The sequence below is a fragment of the Lates calcarifer genome, linkage group LG24 (assembly GCF_001640805.2).
Source record: "Lates calcarifer isolate ASB-BC8 linkage group LG24, TLL_Latcal_v3, whole genome shotgun sequence".
Classification (NCBI taxonomy): domain Eukaryota; kingdom Metazoa; phylum Chordata; class Actinopteri; family Centropomidae; genus Lates; species Lates calcarifer.
This window is the reverse complement of record NC_066856.1, coordinates 3,682,606-3,703,461: the sequence shown is the minus strand read 5'-3', so window position 1 is coordinate 3,703,461 and position 20,856 is coordinate 3,682,606. Positions and strand designations below refer to the sequence as shown.

The 20,856-nt window shown below is 40.2% G+C and overlaps 1 protein-coding gene across 1 annotated transcript in view; it reads left to right on the top strand.

The window, feature by feature from the left end:
• The first annotated feature begins 8,533 nt into the window (after nucleotides 1-8,533).
• znf438 (zinc finger protein 438) overlaps nucleotides 8,534-20,856 on the top strand; it is a 43,008-nt gene continuing 30,685 nt past the window's right edge. Inside the window, 1 exon segment of the mRNA XM_018673641.2 lies at nucleotides 8,534-8,672. The gene's annotated coding sequence lies outside the window, so the exon portion shown is untranslated.

Genomic DNA, 20,856 nt, shown 5'->3' with positions numbered 1-20,856 from the left:
TGCTTGCACATTAATGCATCAATAAACATAATCTAATGATATGATCTAATAAGGATAATGATATAATTGAATAATAGCCACATGGTCAATTTTTCTGCATTGGGTACTTTTACTTTTGAGACTTTTAGTACATTTTTCTAAAACTATCTGCATCCTCTTACTCAAGTAACATTTTCAATGCAGGACTTCTATTTGAATAAAGGATCTAAATACTTCCTCCACCACTGTAATTACCAGGCAAACGTTTAAGAGGCACATGCAATTACATAACTTCAGCTGGCTCACAGACCCAGCAGGTCTTAGAATCTCCCCTGTAAACATCTGTGTCTCTCAAACTTAGTTTATAGTGTAGGCATTGTGTTACATTACAATTGTATGACCCTGACAACCATTACGGCGTGCCATCATAAAAAGCCTCAAGCCCAATCCAAGATTATCCTAATGAAATGACACTGGGGGGAACTTAACCAACTTTCTCAACTCCCTTTCTTTCTTCACTTGATTAGTCAAAATCAGGAGTAGATAATAACTCTCAGGGAGGATCTGACATATTGCGCGCGTGTGTGTGTGTGTGGGTGGGTGGGGTGGGGTGGGGTATTGAAGAAGCCCCCTTCTGACGCTCAGAGTTACACAAACAAACACAAACTCTCCCACTCTCATGATTCCACAGGGGTGGGTGGCCACAGGGCTGAGAGCTCCTGACCCGTGGGTGAACGTAACTTTGCCTGTCTATGCTGCTGGCCAAGATATATACTTGTTTTGGCTAAGGAGGCTTGTGTGTGGACTTATCCTCACACATGCATACACATAGAAATGAATACACCCACACAACCTCAGTGCTCCAGTCGGGCTTGCCCCTGTCTTCTCCCTCCACTTGTGACTGTCGAAAGGAGACAGCCATCCTCTGGAAAGCCCAGTTTAAATTTATACTGTATTTATTGGAGCGCCTGTTGCATTTTACTGTTCATTTGTCCTTGTGGCTGGAACAGCGTTTGCGTGCTCTGCAAGGACGTCAAACTCAGTCTCTCAAGGCGTTATTTTTGGAGGCTTCTTGAAACCAGTCTGTGGTGAAATAATGCGTGTGAACTGAGGTGTACTGCAGTGACAAGATGATGTTTTTCATCAGGTGATGCAGCAAAGATATGTTTTTCAGACTCTTTTCCGTTTCTATCTTGTAAAGGTTTGCCTAATTCCTACCTGTGCGGAATTTAAATTGGACATGGAAGTTACTTTTGAAGTCTGCATTGTTAAATAAAAAAACACATATTTTTTCACTTACAAATATTGAGATCTATCCATGCAGATAGCTTCTATTTTAGGTGTTCAGGTTTTGAGATACTGTCTCTGAGGTGGATTTCATGTTTGGTGCAGAGGACATGACAAAAAGATGTTTCAACGAAATCAAAACCATTGACAGCATGATGTGAGTTGTTGCTATTGATTTTTTTTTTTTTTTAAAGCTGCTCATCTTACTTTTTTTTGCCACATTGGGGCAGCAGCACAAGCTTACTACACCACACCGACATACAGTATTACCACCTTTAAAGTTGTTGTGCTAAGTGCGTAATGCATAAAAATAGTGTATTTACACATCAGTCATGCATGGAGCAACATTAGTATCCGTTTGGAGTCATGTTTTTCACCACCTAGTGAACATAAGTATTAGTAATAGTAAATTTCACTCTCCTATTATCACAATTTGTGTCTCCATCAGGTCCTGAGGAATTCCTCAGTTGCTATGTTCACTAGCTAATTGCTAATTGTGTCTGTCTGCTGCTTGTTGCTGGGCGGGTAGTGTACAGTGGGTTTATCAGAGCTGAAAACAGCTGGCTGCTGTGGCTGGAAATGGGGTTGACAAAAGCAGGGGTTTGTCTGCTAGATAACCAAAAGAAGTGAAAAGACCCTTTAGGGTGGGGGGAAACGGCAGAGTTGGTAATAATTCTCTGTGGGATCATCATCAAGTGTGACCCCATTGACTATTACACACATTTCATTTTCATAAAAACATTTAGAGTAGTTTAGCTTTAAATGTAATTTCATTTTTCAATACTTTTGAGGGCCACAAAGTTTTATTCAACTCCATTTTATCCAGGTGGAAGCAGAGGGGTGAATACATTTTTATAATTGCAGTTATGTTTTTATTTAGCTCATTTTTCACTGATGACTTTGATTAATATGTGCCATTCCCTTGTGTGAGGATATGAATCTATACATCTCATTTCCATTAGCAAACACATCTGAAACTGCCGTACAATGGTAAAGCTCTATGAGTGAATAGTGTGTGGGTGGTATATGTTTGTGTATGTGCTTATGTTTCAGTCTGTGATAGGCCACTGCTGTTTTCACTGGATGAATTTGAATACCACACACCTACTCTTTTCCCACACACACTCACCGAACATCAGAACATTTTTCTTTGCACATGAATAGTGGCGGAGCACTATAAATGAACATCCAAAATGCCAGCCAATTACTATGGTGTCCCTTTACTCAACCTCTCCATATTAAGCTCTGGTTGTCAAACAGATTGTCTCCGGTGCTCCAAGCAGCCAGCGCTGTGAAACAGTTTTCATTAAGGGAGGATTGCCATGGGCCTTAGGCTGGCGGCTTAATGTAATTTCACAGCTCAGCGTCCATGTGGCCACTTCAGGGTCCAACCATGGCCACCCACACCTTTATAAGAGCCAACGAGAGGTGCTGAAAGGGTGATGGGCCACTAGTAAGTTTTAGGAGCGAAAAGGGAGCCCCTAAATGAAATTCCAGCACGGGAAATGACTGCAATAATAACATAACAGCCAGTAAGACTTTGGATATAAACATGTACAGAGATAGTCCTCATTTAGTGTTTGTAATGAAGTGTTCAGGAAGGGGGGAACTCACTCACTGGTGGGTACATTCAGTTATCTGATGTGGAAAGCTTTTTCAAAAATCAAGTTTATATTATGGAAATGATCAGTGATGCGTTACAAGATTTGTTTAAACACTGAATTCTTCTAAAGCCTTTACTGGCAGCATTTAAAAGGACAGTGTTATGTATATTATATGGCATAAATCTCACATTCTGTGCCTAAAAAACTTTGTGTGCACCTTTGTTAAGGAAAATTGTACAGAACTTAGTTTACATTACAAAATTGGTAGGTATTTTCTGCTTTAGCAGGTATAATGTATGCTTATGTGTGAGCATTTTCTTGTCTCAGGTGTGTGCACACATGAGTGGATATGTAAACGTGTATTGTAACCTAACTGTTCGACCCTGACAACCTCTCGAGTATCCACCCCAAAAGCGTAAGCCAAGTGCTCACCGAAAGTCCCTATTGGAAACATGTGCCGAGCATTGCACATCAAAACTCAATGTGACATCTGGACAAAACTGAAAGTGAGATAGACTAGTGTTTCATTTTCATGTTTTACAACTTGGAGAGTGCATGAGGGCCTTGACTTCATGGCTTGGAAGGGAGAAGAGGTCCAGAGAGCAACAAAGCCAGGAGGAGGTTAGGCTGTTGGAAACCTTAAAAAATATTAAGCGTAATTTGTAACTTCTTTCAGCTTTCAGATATTTCAGTCTCTATTTTTCCACATTTCTCCTTCTTCATCCTTCATACCCTGGGATTAGTTGTTTAAAGGAATCTTTCAACATTTTGGAAAATACACTTACATTGGATGTCTTGCTGAGAGTTAGATAAGAAGATCAATACCACTCTCATGTCTGTACTGTAAATATGAAGCTAGTGCCAGGATATGATTAGCTTGGTTTTAAGTGGGGTTATGTACTGGACTATTTCTTGGCTGGGAGTGTTGGTTACCCGGAGTCTTGTCATTACTGAGGTTGCCAGACTCTCAGCAGAGACTCTAGAAAGTCACATGAAATATTCCAGACGCCCATGTAATAAGCTGGGAAAAAAAAAAATATTTTTAAATGACAAAATAATGTGTTAAATTAGTGAGCCTTGGACAGAGCCAGGCTAGCTGTTTTGCCCTGTTTCTAGTCTTAAGGTTAAGCTGCTAACTGACTGCTAGCTGTATATTTGTATCTAATACATGGACATGAGAGTGGTGCTGATCCTCTCATTTAACTTTCAGCAAATACACAAAATTTCAAACTATTCTAAGTATTCTAAGTATACTAAGTATGGCGTTGGAGTCGGGACATGTTTGGCCTATCTAAGTATAGAAATACTACTGGAAATTGGGCAAACAGCTAGCCTACCAGCATTTCCAAAGCTCATAATTTAACACAACTGTGTTTAGTTTGTTTAACTCCTACACAAACAGAAATGTAAAAATGTTAGTTAGAAATAGCTAGCGTGGTTCTGCCCACCTCTTAAGGTCAGTAACTGACATGGTATACAGTATATTGTTTATATAATCAGTATATAAACCAGAATGTAAAAACAGCAGAGCAGAACAGCAGAATAGTTCCCCTCTCTCCAGTCTTTATGCTAAGCTAAGATAAACTGGCTGGTAGCGCCTTATTGACTGTGCAGACATGTGCGTGGTATCAGTGTTCTCATCTCATTCTCATTTTGAGCATTTCCCAAAATGTTGACCTATTCCTTTGACACGGCCCCTTTGAAAACACCCCCAGCTTTACCTGCTGATTCATAACATCACCACAAGGCCACACGCACACACACACACACACACCCACACACACACAGGGATGTGACTTTCATCAGGCACATTACACCGTAGGCACCTCTACCATCTGCTTTTAATCCAGAGCACTAACCCATTATATCACTGTTGGAATAATGTTACTTTAGATAAAAGAACAAACCGTACAGGTACACTCTTTGTCTATCTGATAAGAAATCTTAGCTAAAACAATGGATGACGTAGTAAATGAGTCAAAAACGACAATCAGCCCAACTCTCACATTATGAGTCACAAGCAAGAGACGCTCATGCTTATTCAGTGTGTCCACTGAGGTGTGCAGCCTCTTCATTTAATATTTCCATAAGGTTGCATACGAGAGTATGCTAGGCTATCCCTGTAATAAGGAGGTAATGTATTCTGCACCAATGGCAAAAAGGTACGCTCGAAACATCCCTCACAGGAGCAGCAGTTTTCAACTTGACAGTGGACACATACATAATTAAGCCAACTAAAAAAATGAATATTTCATCTCAAAGCATTTTCATCTCCAAACATCAAAACACCTCAACGTCTCGCACAATGAACAAGGTAAATTACTTTTATTCACAGAGGGAATATTCAAGAAGGAATGCTCACTCAAAGTACCTTTCTTAAAAAATATATCAGCACAGAGAAGAGAAGGGACTCAAGGCAACAACTTACACCAATTATTTTGTATTTTGTCATAATTCTTTGTGTCCTAGGAGGAACTGGTTGTTTTAACATACAAAAGGAGCTAATTCTTTCCTCTGATTGTTTGCCTGACCATTTTTTCTGAGCTGTAATTGTGTTATTATGTTATATTACAGTGTCAGCCTTAATGCTTTGTAGCCTGATCTTGCTGTTACTCATATTGATATGTAATTCATGACATGTCATCCATGAGTCGCCTCAGGACTTTTTGGTTTTCAGATATGTAGGCACATGCCAGTGGAGAGGATAAATTATTCCGTAACCTTGCAGTCGTTGAATTTTACTACTGCGGGTCTATGTAATCATAGCTTTTGCCAAAATTTCTTCATTTCTGTGATGGCACAGAGACTCTCAAATGTCTTAGTTTCCTAAGAATCTGTCATAAATTATACTGCACTAGCTTAAAATGCCTGTGTGGTACAGAGGGGAAAGCAGTTGCACGCTGGAGAGAATTACTTTGACCGTCAAACCTGACTCAGACTGGCTCCCTGTACACCTTCATAGATGGGAATTAACCTGCCACAGCTTGAAACGCTTTACTGAGCGCTGGTCGATACTGTCATTATCCTAAAGCAATTCTTAATTCTATTTGGCCCTGAGCTAAAGATCCTTGTATTGATCACAAAGTAGGGATGCCACAACTACTTTTTTCTATAGTTAAGACCTCAATGTGTTGTTAGAAAAAACTCCCCGCTCATATAGCCCAGAGCTCTATACACAGATACACACATGCCACTGTAGAATAGACTATTACTGTAAATGTTTAAACAGATGTTCTAGAGCGATACCTTAAAATTTATCAAGTGTTACAGTGATGCGACGCAAATGCTGGTGAGTGGTACCACAGTGTTTCATCAAGGGTTACGGAAAAGCAGCTTTCTTTCATATCCTGTTTTGGGAGATGAGAAATATTGATATTACTCGCTCAACGCTATCAGCATGAAACAGAGCCTTTCAGAAAAGCAGCAGTGACAACACCTGTACTGAAGTTCCTGATTACACGTCTTTGTTCTCAAGGCTTCTGTCACTGCTGTCACCTCTCAGTTCATGTGTGAAACAGAGACAGAAAAAGACACAGAAAAATCCTGAGCTGCATGTAACTGAATGCATCTTTTTCCGTTTGTGTCTGTCTGTCATCCACACACACAAACAAACACCGAGGCTGAGAGCATTGCCACCTGCCACAAACTATACACTGTGGCCTGTAACAGTGGTTAACACAACAGGACATGTGTAGCCCCAGGTGACTCAAATTGCAAAACTAACAACACCATGCTTCATTGCACCAAGAGCGCGGTGTGAAACACCAGCAGAAAGGCCGTTTGTGTATGTGTGTGTCAATTTACATGTGTGTCTAAATGTGTGTGTTTATGGGTATGCATTTGTGCCATAGCTGAGTCATCCTTTAATGTACTGCAATAATTACCATAGACTTCATCATGACTCCTGCCTGAAGCATAAACAACAACAAAACAATAAGAAAATTTAGAACTTTTCTTGTTGGTATAATTCTCTTTTTTTATTTTCATGTCTTCCACCATGGGGTTTTGCTTACAGTCTCTTACTGAGATAAATACTAATACCTTTATATATAGTGATAGTATGCACATGTTCTAGGATTAGTGTTAAGCCAACATAAAACATAAGGCAAGGCAAGTTTATTTATATAGCAGCATTCAGACACAAGGCAATTCAAAGTGCTTTACAGAGCCTTTGAAATACATTACATTAAGTTACATTTAAGACATTTATACATTAATTTCATACATGGTATATATATCTGTAGCAGTGTTAGCATGAGTGCTAGAGGCTGTGTGTCATATATACTGTGACCAGGGCTTTAGCTTCATTTATTGGACTGTTAATGGAAAGCAATTAAGTTCATCCAAGTATTGTTCTCATGAACTGTACCTGAGTGCAGCTCTGAGGTAACTGACTTTACTTGAGCATTTCAATTTCATGCTACCTTTACTTTTACTACATTTCACAAAAAAATGTGTGCTTTTTACCCTGCAACATTTATTGTAATGTATATGTACCCATATGTACCCAGTTCAGTCCAGTGCAACAGTACTCCTGTGCTGAGAACATACACTATCCATCCATCCATCTATCCATCCATCCATCCATACACTCTGTGAGCATAAATAAAATAATAAAGCTAAAAGATTTTGACACAGACTATGACCTCTATAAGACAAGGCCATGTTGTTAAGAGGAGGGCCTGCATGGACAGGAGTTTTGGTCCTTCTACCACTGCAGCCCTGGGCAGTTGCCCGTTTTGCTGTCTTTGTAATTCAGTCAATCCAATCAAAAATACCAAAAATGCTTAATAAAATAAAAATACTTAATATTATGGATGTATGGATCTGATACACTGGATGGGTTTCAATGCAAATAATTACCTTATTAAGGGAATCAGGTATCAGCTATGACATTATCAGCTAAGGTATTGAAATTGGTAGAAAAGTTTGATTGGTGCATCCTCAGTTAAAATGAACTCAAGCTGCTTATATAATAATGTTGAGTAATAATAATTGAATTGTGTTATGTAAAATATCACTGAGAGAGGTCATTCTGCCTGTATAATGAGTATTTTTGCCAAAGTACTATGACCTGACTTTTGATCCCTGGTATGAGTCAAGTTCCAAAACTACTGGATCCTACAGTTCCCATAATGCAAAACAACAGCATTTTTATTAGACCCTCACTGCCACTTAAATATCCTCATCTTTAAAACTGGTGGAGTATCCCTTTAATTTAAATTAGGTCATTTTGTGTTGTTGCTACATTTAGATGAATATTTTTTCCACCATGTGTTTTGTTTGTATTGTTCTAACATTAAACTAAAACTTTACAGTGTTGTTACAATGCCCTAAAGTAACTCTCTATACCAGACTGCTTTGATATTTTCGAGCCGCTCAGCTGTCTGACAGTGACAGCTCTGTACCGTACTGCTACAGGTTACTACACAGCCTCTCATCTTATTGGCTGCATTGACCGAATTTTACGAGCCGTACCATTTCTGCCTAAACAGGGGATGACGGGAAAGTAGCAATCGCAGAACACAATTCCTCACTCGTTTGAAGCACATATTGTTTACTGAAAAAGAAATTTAAAGCGTACAAGACTCTATATAATTTCTTTAGTACGCATACCCCGATATACCCCGACTAATAAGTAACTCGGTCATATTTGTGCACCCCCGCCGGATCAAGCTGACGGTTTGGCTCAAAATGGCTGGAGAGAAACAGTTATGAGGATCGACGGTTTTACCAGGTATTTACGAAAAATGATCCTCCCTGTAGTTTGAAGGCGCTCCCTCCACATTACTGGGGATCCAGGTGAGACATGTTTAAAGTTAATCCAACGTTTGCACCCAGCCCGCTGCTTTTTGACAGAGAAAATGAAGCCTATCAGGGCTCGTTTGCAGTGTTATCACGGTAGCCTTTACATGCAGCAGGAAGGATCTCTGGCTTTGGTCTGTATTTACAGTAGTGAATAACAGCTTCAAACTCAAGGAAGAGACTGCACAAAGTATAGATTTTGAGTGAAAGTGCACATGCAACACACAGCGGACAGATAAACGGGACTAGGATGTCATACAGTGTGTGTGTGGCTAATGCAGAGCAGGCCTGTGGCTAACCCTGCAGCTGTGCATCGCTGAAATACGTCATCAGTTTAGGATTCCCTGCAGCAAGGTCTGTGCACAGACATAAACAAGATCTAAGAGATGTGCAAGCACACACTATTTATGCATTGCTAACAACTTCTGGCCTCAGCTCCTGTCGACAAATGTACCTGATAAATAAGTCATGCACAGGTGATGGGTGTGCAGGTGTATGTTGTGCAGATGTGAACCTCAGAGGAGGAGGTTTGACAAGTTGGGTGGATTTTAGTTTGCTTTTTACTTAGTAGTGATTGTGTTCTGTAGACTTGGATGGAGCACCTGTCTTTACCTTCACATGGTTTGATTCAGTATTAGGTTGATTCAAGTTGTTTGGATACTGTGGATGTACATAAGCTAAATGCAGTGTTGCCCAGTTAGTGCAAAGATGTGAATGTTTGGATGAGTAAACACATGATCCTATTAAATAACAAGACATTCAGTCCTGCTGGTATTTACTGACTTGAACGTTATTTGCAACTTTGTATACTTGAGTTTAAAACTAAGTTTGTGCAGATCGGCCCAAGGTTTGGGCAACTTGTCAACTGAGAGATGCTGCCAGTAGGTGTGTGTAGATGGTGTGTTTAATACCTCTGACCATTGTAGGCCATAACAAGCAGTGTCCCAAACTATTCAGCTGGATGGGACTTGCAGTTTTTTTGGTTTTGTTTTGACATGGGGACGGGGGTGGGGGTTACAAAACACTTACCTTGCAGGTCTGCACCTGCACTGCACCTGTTTTACAGCAGTGGTAGCCCAGACATGCGGGTGCAGTCTGATGTACTTGATTGGTATCAGTGGACCACTAAATAGACTCATTAACAGCCAGACAAAATATCACTTTCTTTCTTACTGTGCTGTTACTCACTGGGCTGCTTCTCAGTCACTAAAATTGTATCGCTTGAAATTTTACAAACTATGATATTTCTACACCTGAAAGTTACAGCTTAACGTTACCCTATATATATAAGAATCATTATAATTATGTCTTCACCATGAGAGATGCAGATTTTGAATCAAGAAGGATCAGTGCATTCCTATGTATCTTTATGATGAGTACTCCAGCTGTGATCAGGCTACAGTCTGTTACAAAGCATAATTCTGTGTTAACCCCAATAAGAACATTCTTTATTCTTTATGTTTCTGAATTGCTTGAGATACTGATCTAGTTTCAGTGAACACCCTGTGTGTCTGGTATTACTGCCAGCCTGAGGTGTTTCATCAATGATCAGAGTCGAGATTTGGATTGAACACCTCTAAGATGTCAAAAATGTGGAATATGATCAGCTGTGATGAAATGAGGATGGATTTTGAGGAGAGGTAAAAGAGAAAATTCCCCTTAAGTCAGAGCCATTTCATTGGAAGTGGAAATCTCTCTTGCTGTGGTATAGAGTATGTTCCAGAGTGTGTTCCTGGTTTTCCTTTCCAGATATAACAATTTGTTATTTTCACTATCTGCAGCAGCCCAGATTTTGTCACATAAAAGAAGTTGTAAAGGTCAGCAAACCCTACACGTCTTAGATTTTTATCTGGGGAAAGTTGACTGAAAACAGTGTTTTCTTTTCATTAATGGCATCATCATTACAGTTAACACTAATCCAGAAGTGGGCAGTTTTCTGTACAAACTCTATTCTCTATTTTTTTAAACTATTGAGTGCCTTGCTCAAGGGGTCTGATGCAACTCTGTTTTGTGTGTGTCAGACTCTGAGAGTGTCAGATCAGTCAAACAAAGGTCTGACTCATGTTAAGGCAACATTATTAGAACCTGTGAAATGCTTTCACTGTAAACCCCTTTTCTGTAGAGAAAGTGCTGCCTCAGCAATATTTTGTGCTGATGATGTAAAGTGGGTGACACCACATAAATCAACAAACACTTTTTAACATTTAGTACAACTTTCACACTCATAACAGAAACTCCTACGACAGAGCTAATACCTACTCCACATAGCTGCCTCTTGATGATCACAGTAATCATAACCACTGTCACAGCTGGGAAGTCCCCTTCGCTTTTATTTATCCTAGTTCTGAGATATCGTTTGTGGTGTTTTCATCATCAGGGCTGCCACTACCAATTATTTTCCATTTATATTTAATCTGCCAATTATTTTGTCCTGACCAGGGCCAGAGATACTAATTGAGGACTTTAATGTCCTCTGTATGTTTTTTCATAAATTCAGCTGCTTAGTTGGAGTTTACATTCTCCTATTAGAAACTATGATAGGTATTTTATAAGCTGATTCCAGTGTCTTGTTGACTGCTTTTAGGCCAACTAAATACTAATGATTTACCCCCTGACATTTTTTTAAATGATCATTCTACAAGAAGGTGCCTAATTTAGAGATATCTTACAGCTTACCTGACTGTAAGAACTGAATGAATGTAAACATGGAAGATGTTTTGCCAAATACTTTTTCTAGGCACTCATTGTGGTTATATACAAACATAATGTGACACTGCAAAGGTTTCAGACACTTTCATCCCTATTTAAGCCTTTATTAATCTAACTAACCTTGGGTATTATGATGTTGCTAACCCTGAAGTTACAAAAAGAATGTGTTTTCAGAATTAAACTCTTTATTTCAGGCAGAGTGGAGAAGGCTTTAAAACAGAACAGGCAAAACAATTAAACAGATAGTATAACCAAACAGTTAAATAAATAGATAAATATGAAAAGTCCAAACAATTTTTACAGATTTAGAAACCTTCCTTTTGCTAGATATTGGTTTATTGCAGATGTACCGGTATAAGTGTATATGTGGGCTGATAAACAACAAGAAATTGCATTACAGAAATGCTGGACTAGACAAATAAAAAACAAAAAATCTAGATGATCCATATCAAGATTATTTGTTTATATTAAAAAAAGATTACGATTGGATGATACAATTTTAGATCCTATGTATCAATATCATTTTTCAAGCAATGTTGCCAAAAGTTCTCAAATGTGAGAATTTGAATTTGCTGCTTACATCACAATAAACGGTTAATTTGTTTTTTATTTTAGGTCTTGAACTGTTGTTTGGTTAAAATAAGATAAGACATCTGAAAATGTCTCTTTGTGCCACTTGATTATATTGATGGGTATTTTTACTGTTTTAACTGCAAATTAAATTGATGGTGAAAATAATCATTAGTTGCCCTGATGAAAACTGTCGGCAGTGAATTCTGTGGGTTATCAAAAGAAGTAAGGTGTGGTAGAGGTGCGAGGGGGGGATCTGACCCTTTTTTTTTGCTCTCAGCTTTATAGAATACCCCACTCTACCTTAAGCAGCTCCTTTCTGTTTGCCTTGTTATATAAGTGCAGATCATTTCAGTTAAGCAGAATGGCATAAACAGACCATACAGTTCATGTAGGGCTATTTTCTGGCATATAGGACATAGTCAGTTAAAGCTAATCATATACACATACATCAGCTTTGATTCTGACTCTCCTTCATCTGGTTAATTACATTGCATACTTTTATTGTTCCTCTCAGAGCTGATTGCTGCTCACTTGGAAAATTGGTAAACCTACACATTTTGTCAAGATTTTCTGCCGACTCAGAAGAGCTCTCTGCCCCATAGATGAGTCAGTGTAAGGAACACCCTGTAAGACACACACACACACACACACACAGCTGAGTTGCAACATGAAGGCCTCCTTTATCTTACTGCTCACTGTGGGAAATGTCTCACACTTTAAGGTTCATTGCACACAATGATTATGAAAGAAGAATTACACTGCATGATACCATTTATCATCAGAATATGAGTAAGGGGCTGGCATGTAAACCTGGCATCCAGTGTAAACACATGCCATGCAAACGACTGGAGCGTTTACTTTGGCCAGCGAGCAGTTCCAGTGTGGTTTCACATGTGGCTAGATGAGGAGGGTGAAAGCAGGCAGAGGAAACTTAGATGCTTGTCTAACATTTCCGCTCAATCATAACCAAGATCATGTTACCATAACACACACATTCTCTCTTTCTCGCTCTCTCTCTCTCTCTCTCTCTCTCACACACACACACACACACACACACAAGATTTTTGTACTTAGGCGCCACTCACTGCCAGGCTTTGAAGTACCAGTCTAAAGTCTAAAGAAAGCTGAAAGCATTCCCAAATCTTGTTGACATTTTACATGAGGGGTAAGATAATACAGCCAAACACTGAGCCAGTCATTCTGCATGAACTGTCTTAGAGATTGGACACTGTGTAGCTGCTGCTGATTGTGTTTTTCTGAGTTAAATCTTGCTTTAAGGCTTGGCCTACTTTTTCAATTATGGCTCCACTACATTATGGGTGCAATATAGGCACTACAAAACTGAATTTAAATACAGGTCTCCCCTGAAAACATGAATATGCTGGCTAAATCAGTGATGCATTCAAAGAGAGACTCCTCTGTAAGTTCTGGTGGAAAACATGAGGTTCTAGTCTACCAACCTATTTAGCCTAATTGATTAAAACCATTCAAGTTGTCTGTTTTTTTTTTTTTTTTTTACTTATACCTGAATTACAAGCAGCTGATACATATCCTGTCTGTTAAGTGCTGCCCAAAGATGTCAAGAGTGGAGAGTTGAAGAACAAGGAAAGTGCATCTCTAGTCTGAATAATGAATGGAGACCATATTGTGGATGGAAAAAGGAGGATGTGGCTCAGTAATAGTCTGGTGAATATTTCTCTCTCTGCTAAATTGTTGGTCTTGCTAGACTCTTGTTTCCAAGAAAAGTTAATGAAAATTACATGTGAAGCCTAATGACTGACTTTTACAGGATTTGTAGGCTGCAGGCAGCTAAGGCATATTATTATATTAGGCTGCTCCTTGGAGCATTAGCATAGTTCCTGGCCATGTTCCACTTCTAGCAAACCATTTTGGTCAGCCGTGTACTTGGTAGAAATTTGTCGTCATGTGGTAACATCATAAGAGGTTGATGAGCGTACACCACAGCGTTGGACCTGAATGGTCATTGTTACTGGCTGGTAGTTTTTAGATCTGTCATTTCACTTGCTGTAATGATGCATTTATGATACACCATAAGTCTCTAATAAAAAAAAAGTTCAATCAGACAATTCTTTAGATTTCAGTTCAGCAAAGGCCAGGTTTTATAAATCATGATGTGTGAAGTGAGAGAGCAGATCTGCCCTTGAGCAAGGCTCCTAAATCCAAACGGCTCCAGTGGCCAACAACAGATAAGACTACGGCTGCACAGGCCAGTTTCGAGGAACTGGAAAGTGTAGAGCAGGCTCTTCCTGTAAAACACCATTTGTGCTCTGTAAAAAAAAATCTAAATAAAAAAGGAAGTTGTGTTCTACCACTGTCATGAAAAAGTGGTGTCGTGGTTTAGCCTTACTGTGGGAGTTATTGCACTCAGAGGTTTGTTATTGTTTTCTATTTTTGTGTAGGTACTTTTCAATTTATGTGTAGCGGTAATAGGGATTTTGGTGTTTTTTTGTTAGGGAATTTCTGTAAAGCTCTATTCTTTAAAGGGAAATTTACTACTTGTGATTTGTGTGAGAGTAATGGCTGCTAAAAGAAAAAAAGATTAAACTTATTCTTCAACTCTTTTCAGTCAAGGTCAAACAATTAGTTAACTGATTAATCAACCAACAGAACATTAATCTGCCAAATTATCATTTTACAGGCAAAAATGGCCAAACTATTAATTGATTAATTGTTTAAAAAATGATTTAACATTTTATTTAAGCATAAACTTAATACTAAGATAGTTCCCTTTTTGATTTTAAGATCATGTAGTAAAACTTTGGGTCCTCATCTGTAGATTTAAGTTTTGTCTACCATATGTGCCTTTACTTGGCATAACCTGGAAACCAAAATAACAAAAGGAGGAATGGAAGCAATACATATAAATAAAATGTAGGACATAGATGTGAAAGTGATTTTGTGTTAGCCTATTGAGCTGTAGGACAGGTTAATCTCTGGTTAAATGATTTGGCCTATGTAAAGAGTGTTACATTTATTTATGTCTACCAGCCTAAATTTCTCAATTAGCCCCAGACATTAGGGAAAATCTAAGTCATTTTGGGCCTACGCGTGTTTATTCTGTCTGAGACAGGCTTGTGAATTTGAAACCCAAACCCACATCTTGTCATTCCTCTGAGGTCCCTCCCACCCCAGCGGTGGGTGCGGCACGCGCATGAAAGGCAGCAGAGAGGCGTTCACTTTCATCCCCTGTCATTTGGCTGTTTCCCAAATATACTGCTCCCCCCCGCTGCTCATTTCTCTGCTTGTCCCACCCACCGTCTCCTCAGCCTCTCATCTCCCTGCCTATCTGTCCTCCAAACACATTTGTGTGTCTCCCTCTCTCCATCCCACAGCTATGATTTAGGCGTCAGGGTTTCTCCCACTCCCTCCCAACCCTGGATCAGGTTACCCTGCCATTACTCAGTCGTTCCCCCTGTGAGGGTGCTCCATGTCAGGCATAGCGGAGCCTGCCTGCCTGCTCGCTGCCTGCCTCTCCGGACCTGCGGACTAGCGCAGTTCAACCACAGACGCCCCTGGTCAGTGGAGTCACTCCAGCTATGGCACAGACTCCTTGGAAAATTATGCAGAAGAGTGTGCGGCAGGCAACAGGCTTAGCTGTAGTTTTAGAGCTGCATTTTCAATTTCATTTGGGGTGAAAAACTCCAGCATATAGACTGCTTTCACTTGACTGTAGGACAAACAGGTATTATTCTTTTTTGTTGTTGTTTTTACCCATTCCCACACACCCACAAACACTCTTTGCTGGCAGGGTTGTAAGCCACACAACAAGACCAGCCCTTCCCTGCGTCACAAGTGATTTGTGGACCTCATCGTTTTATGGTTATGTAATGTCGGGTCGCTTGACGAGTAAAACGTCTTGTTAAACCCCCCACCGCCCTACTGCCATAAAAGTGAGTGATGCAGGCTGTGGTACTAGGGCCTTGCTATCCTTCCTACAGTACATGTCATAGGATGGGATGGGATCTTTCCAGTTGGCTTAGCCAAAGAGTGACACTGCAGAAATTTCACTTGCTGGCTTGGCTTTATCACTTGATTAATGCATGCTGAGTAAAACTTAGCTCCTATAGGTCTAATTTATGAGAGTCAGTGAAAGAGGATGTATACCTGTGTCTCTACCCATGCCCTTTCATAGGGTGTAAAGTTTTATAGTAGCTACAGCATCCTCCTCCTATTAAGCCTATTGTGCGCTCATTGTGGAGCCATAACTCCCTTTCTGCTATCACCAAGCTTTCAGCTCCTCTTTAATTTATTTAGGTCTGACATATGGCTGTCCTGTGCGATGCAAGGTAGCGTATCACAGCACAGGAAGGCCTGCTCAGGCTAGGCTAATCCTTTCTAATTGAAAGGGAGGCTGTGTTGTGGGCCAGTGGCTTGTATGTCGCTCATCTCTCTGCTTGTTTTACAGTAATGAGACATCTGGGGCCTGAGAACAGAGCTGTTTGTAGAGGGAGAAACGGCTCCTGAGCCCGAGGGCCTGTAGGGCTGTCACAGACAAAACAATGGAGCTGACTGCTTGTTTTCTCCTGTCTGTATGTGGGCATTTTATTTTGCCCTAACTCTGTCTTGGCCCGTCTCATTTGCCATACTAATGTTACATTAGATTTATATCATTGGAAAGAATAATAAATTTGGGATTTTTAGGACAAGGGTAAGGCTATTTCAGGGTAAAGCAGGACATTTCATTGCCCAGAAGAGAGACTCTGCTAATATTAGGCCCACATTCCCTACATCTCCTGTCTTGGCTGGTGGTGTTTTTTCCTGGATGTAAAATTGTTAGTCATGCTGTGACTGAAAGTATTCTAAGACTGTAGGCTATCTGTATTACTGTCAGACTGAAGTTCTTTTTCTGTTTCATAATTACAGGGATTGGCTTCATTTTCATTCAGTCTTAATTGGTGTGTCTGTGTGGAGTGTGTTGGTTGTAGTTTAAACTTATATATTTATAGTTTCTTCAATGTTCAGGAGCACCTGAGCATACTGAGCTCCAAATAAATGAACTGCAAATGCAGTGTGAACTCACCACACCAGGCAGCTGATATCACCCACCGTCATAGCTCCAGGTTGTATTCATATTCTCAGGTCATATTCTTTCTCTGACTATAATTTAGGTATGATTTGGCAAGGTTTGGATGCATGAACTCTTCTCTGAGGTTTGCGGTTTGTGGCGCTCAAAACAGCCGTGGTAATCCCCAAACTTTGTTATAAACACTTTATTATGAAGAACCGAGGCATCTGGCTGTCAGCTGACCATCTCCATGTAAAAAACACACAACTACATCTGTGGATTATCATTCTGTCTGGAGAGATTTTTCAGATGTAATCTTTTAGTGATTCAAGTACATTTGCCTGTGAGCTCCATGGTACTGGGATGAGCTATGGCTGGTATCTTCAGACCCCAGTAAGTCACATCAAAATACTGTATCTGGATAGATATGATAGAACGTTGGTGAGAGGAAAAACACAGTTAAATGTGCTCTGGGTCCCCCTGATATATTAGATCAACTAATTCAATTTCGGAGCACCTTGCTGCATCAATTTCCAAATTACTGAAGAAAAATGTTTTCTGGAAGCAACTAACAATCCTTAATGCAGTGCTTCCTTTGTAGTTCTCTGCAGTTGTGGTTATAATTCCTACTAGGGCTACAACCAACCACCATTTTCATTATGGATCAATCTGCTGATTGTTTTCTCCATTGTTATTTTTTGGAAAATGTGAAAAAATTGTGCCTGTTAAATTTCCCACAGCCCAACGCGACATCCTGAGATGTCTTGTGTTGTATAACCAACCCTAAGATATTCAGTTCACTATTATATAAAACAAAGATAAGCATCAAAAACTCACATTTGAGAAGCTGGAACCAGCAAATGTTTGGCATTTTTGCTTTTTAACAGGCATTTTTACAACATTTAAACATTTATTAGTGTTAGTGGTAGTGTTATTGCTATTAATGTTTCACTGTTCTGTCATTATTATTCCTTTAGCTATATTATTATTATTATTCCTACTACTTACATTTTCACTTAGACTGTGTATTTGCAATGTTGTCGTTCTCTTACCCCATCTCACCCCCCCCCCCAATCTAAACCCAACCAGTTGAGGCAGATTTTCCTTGCCACAGTCGCCTAGTGCTGCTCATGGTGCGATCTGTTGGGTCTCTCTCTGTAAATTTAAAAGATAAAGAATATGGTCTGCTCTATATGTACAGTGCCTTGAGATAACTTCTGTTGTGAATTGCGCTATATAAATAAAATCGACTTGACTTGACTAAAACAATTGATTATCAAAGTTTTTGCTGTATCATTTTCTGTCGATCGACTAATCGATTAATCATTGCAGCTCTGATTCCTGCTTCATTTCATAACTGTCGCACTTTGGTTTTAACTCCAGCCTGTTGTCCTGACACCTCTGGAGCAGGTAGCAAGTATGTTGCTCTGTAGTACTTTGGCAGGAATGGATGCTGTTGGCTGCCTGGACTGTGGCATGACCTCACTAATCACAAGACCATTATGTTACCCCTAAACTGTGCCAGAACCTTCAATCCTTCAATGTGTCTTCAGTTCCTTCTTGCACAGTCCCATAGTTTTGCTCACCACAGCAACATTACTTTCAGTGTTAGACAGACTGTATCGTATTCAAAGGCGAGAATGCAGTCAAGTTACGCTACTTGGCCTGATGATTAACATTAGCTATTGACCCACTACAAAGCGTATTATAGCGTATTATTTATGACCTGACATAGTTTTATAGTACTCAGGTGTGGATGCCTTACCTCTGGTTGAGCTCAACACAGTGCTGGAGTGGGAGAAACAGTAAGGGCAGTATACAGTGGATTTTCTTTGCTTTTTGCTCATACTGCCTCCTTGTTTATGTGCCCCGAGCTACAAGCAGCCATACTGGCCTTGTATTGCCATTTTCACACAGTAATGGTGACCTGGCAGTGCATTAAGGCAGGTCTGCAGCTACACTCTAGATCCAGTTGGACACGCTAAGCCCTCTACAGCTCACCAGAGACCTCTAAATTACTGCTTTTCACAACCAGAAAAGCACCTCACATGTTTGAGGAGGATTTGAGGAGAGATTTTTCTTTGTTTGCTGCTATGTTTTTCTGTCTCGGCAGCAACTACACACAGACAGATTCGTTTGTACATCAGATATCTTTGCTTGTGCAAGCTGATACTCTCTTTGCTGTTAAAAGTAGAAGTAAAGTTTCTCTCATATATACTCACGTGGACGTGGCACACCAGTATTACTTCATGGTTTATCCTACTGGGGAAAATATACGCTCACACTCTGAAAGGTACGAAACTGACTAACCTTGGCAAAGACACTTGAGAGGCTTGAGGTTAATACTAAACTGCTGTAATCCATTATTTGGTTGGTTTGAGAGCAGAGATAGCAATGGTTCAGCATGTACCTGTCAGTACTAAATGATGCTTATTTCCTGCCAGAGGGGGGGTGAGGTGGAGTAATAGCAAGCAGCTGCCTCAGCTGGACCTTACCTTTCCTTTCTGTCAGCCTGCTGTTCTCATAAGTTAGCCTGCATGCCAAAACGCCTACTTTTGCCCAAGTTCTGCACTGACTGTTCAAGATACCAACTGCTGTAGGTGGCGTGTAATCAGGATGAAGTACAAGAAAATGCTCGATTCATCCTGATGAGTGATAAGTACCTGTGAGGCAGTGTTGGAGTAAGCATTACAAGCAAATGAAAAGCATCATTGTTTGTCCAGCGAGTTCACTCAACGCCTACTGCTTATGACAATCCTTTTTATTCTTCCTACTCTGTACTTCCTTCTGTGATTAGCTAAATGCTCCATCGATCGGCCAAGTTGAGGCACCCAGAGCGAGGGAGCCATATTTATCACATAGTGCAGGATGTTGCACCGGCTGTCCCTCTTTCATTGGAAAACGATAAACATAAATCTGTGGAATGCGTCCGTGTGATATAAGTCTAAGACAGACCGAAGAGGGAGGCGGGGGGGGGGAAGAAAAGGTCTGATCTGCTCCGCTTTCCTCAGGCAGTAGAATTGGAGAGCCGGAGCTCTATGGGGTTTGCTGACATTTGAGGAAAAAAAGCCCACTTTCAGCAAAGGCAGACTTGCAAATCAGTGTCACAAGTGCAGGATTGGTTCTTTAAAATGGGAGCGAGGATGTGAGAGCTTCTGAGGAGCCCCCTCAGCAATGCAGAGGGACTTTGGATAGGGCAAGGCTTCTCCCTGTGAATCACAGCTAATTAACGAAGTAATTAAGATCAGAATCTCTGCTCAGAGAAGGACTCTAAATTGTCTATACATTCAAATAGGCCATCAAAGGAAATCCCTCCCATTCATGAAAGGGGTAAATTAAAGCGTTCAGACCCTTTCCTCTCTATTATCCCTGCCGTGTGTCACACAAGGGACATCTGTTGAAAAGAGCAAGCCAATGTTACACTGAGTTAAAGCCCTCTCTGCTCCATCAGAAGCACTGTTCATAATGCATTCGCTATACATATTTCAGCTTGAGTGAATTTATTTCAATAAATAATGTCACTCCAAGGACACGCTTCGATCTTTCCACGGCGGCCACGCTGGCTGTAAGCCACACCATATTGTTATCTCATTCCTCTTGTGGCAAATGATAGATTAACAAACAGTTTTTAAACAGGGCACCGAGCATGTCCGCACTTTTATCATCACAGTACACTGCCAAAATAACCTCTCTTTATGATGGATGTATTTTCCAGTTTTATTCCTCTGCTATAAGCTGCAAGGATATCTATGGGTATGGCCATAATGTTAGGGCTTACAGGGAATCTCATATAGTAGGCACACAGTGGATACAATTTATAGTTGGGATTAAGTCCAGTTGGCTTTTCTGGTAGGCACTATTTAGGTGGTGCTG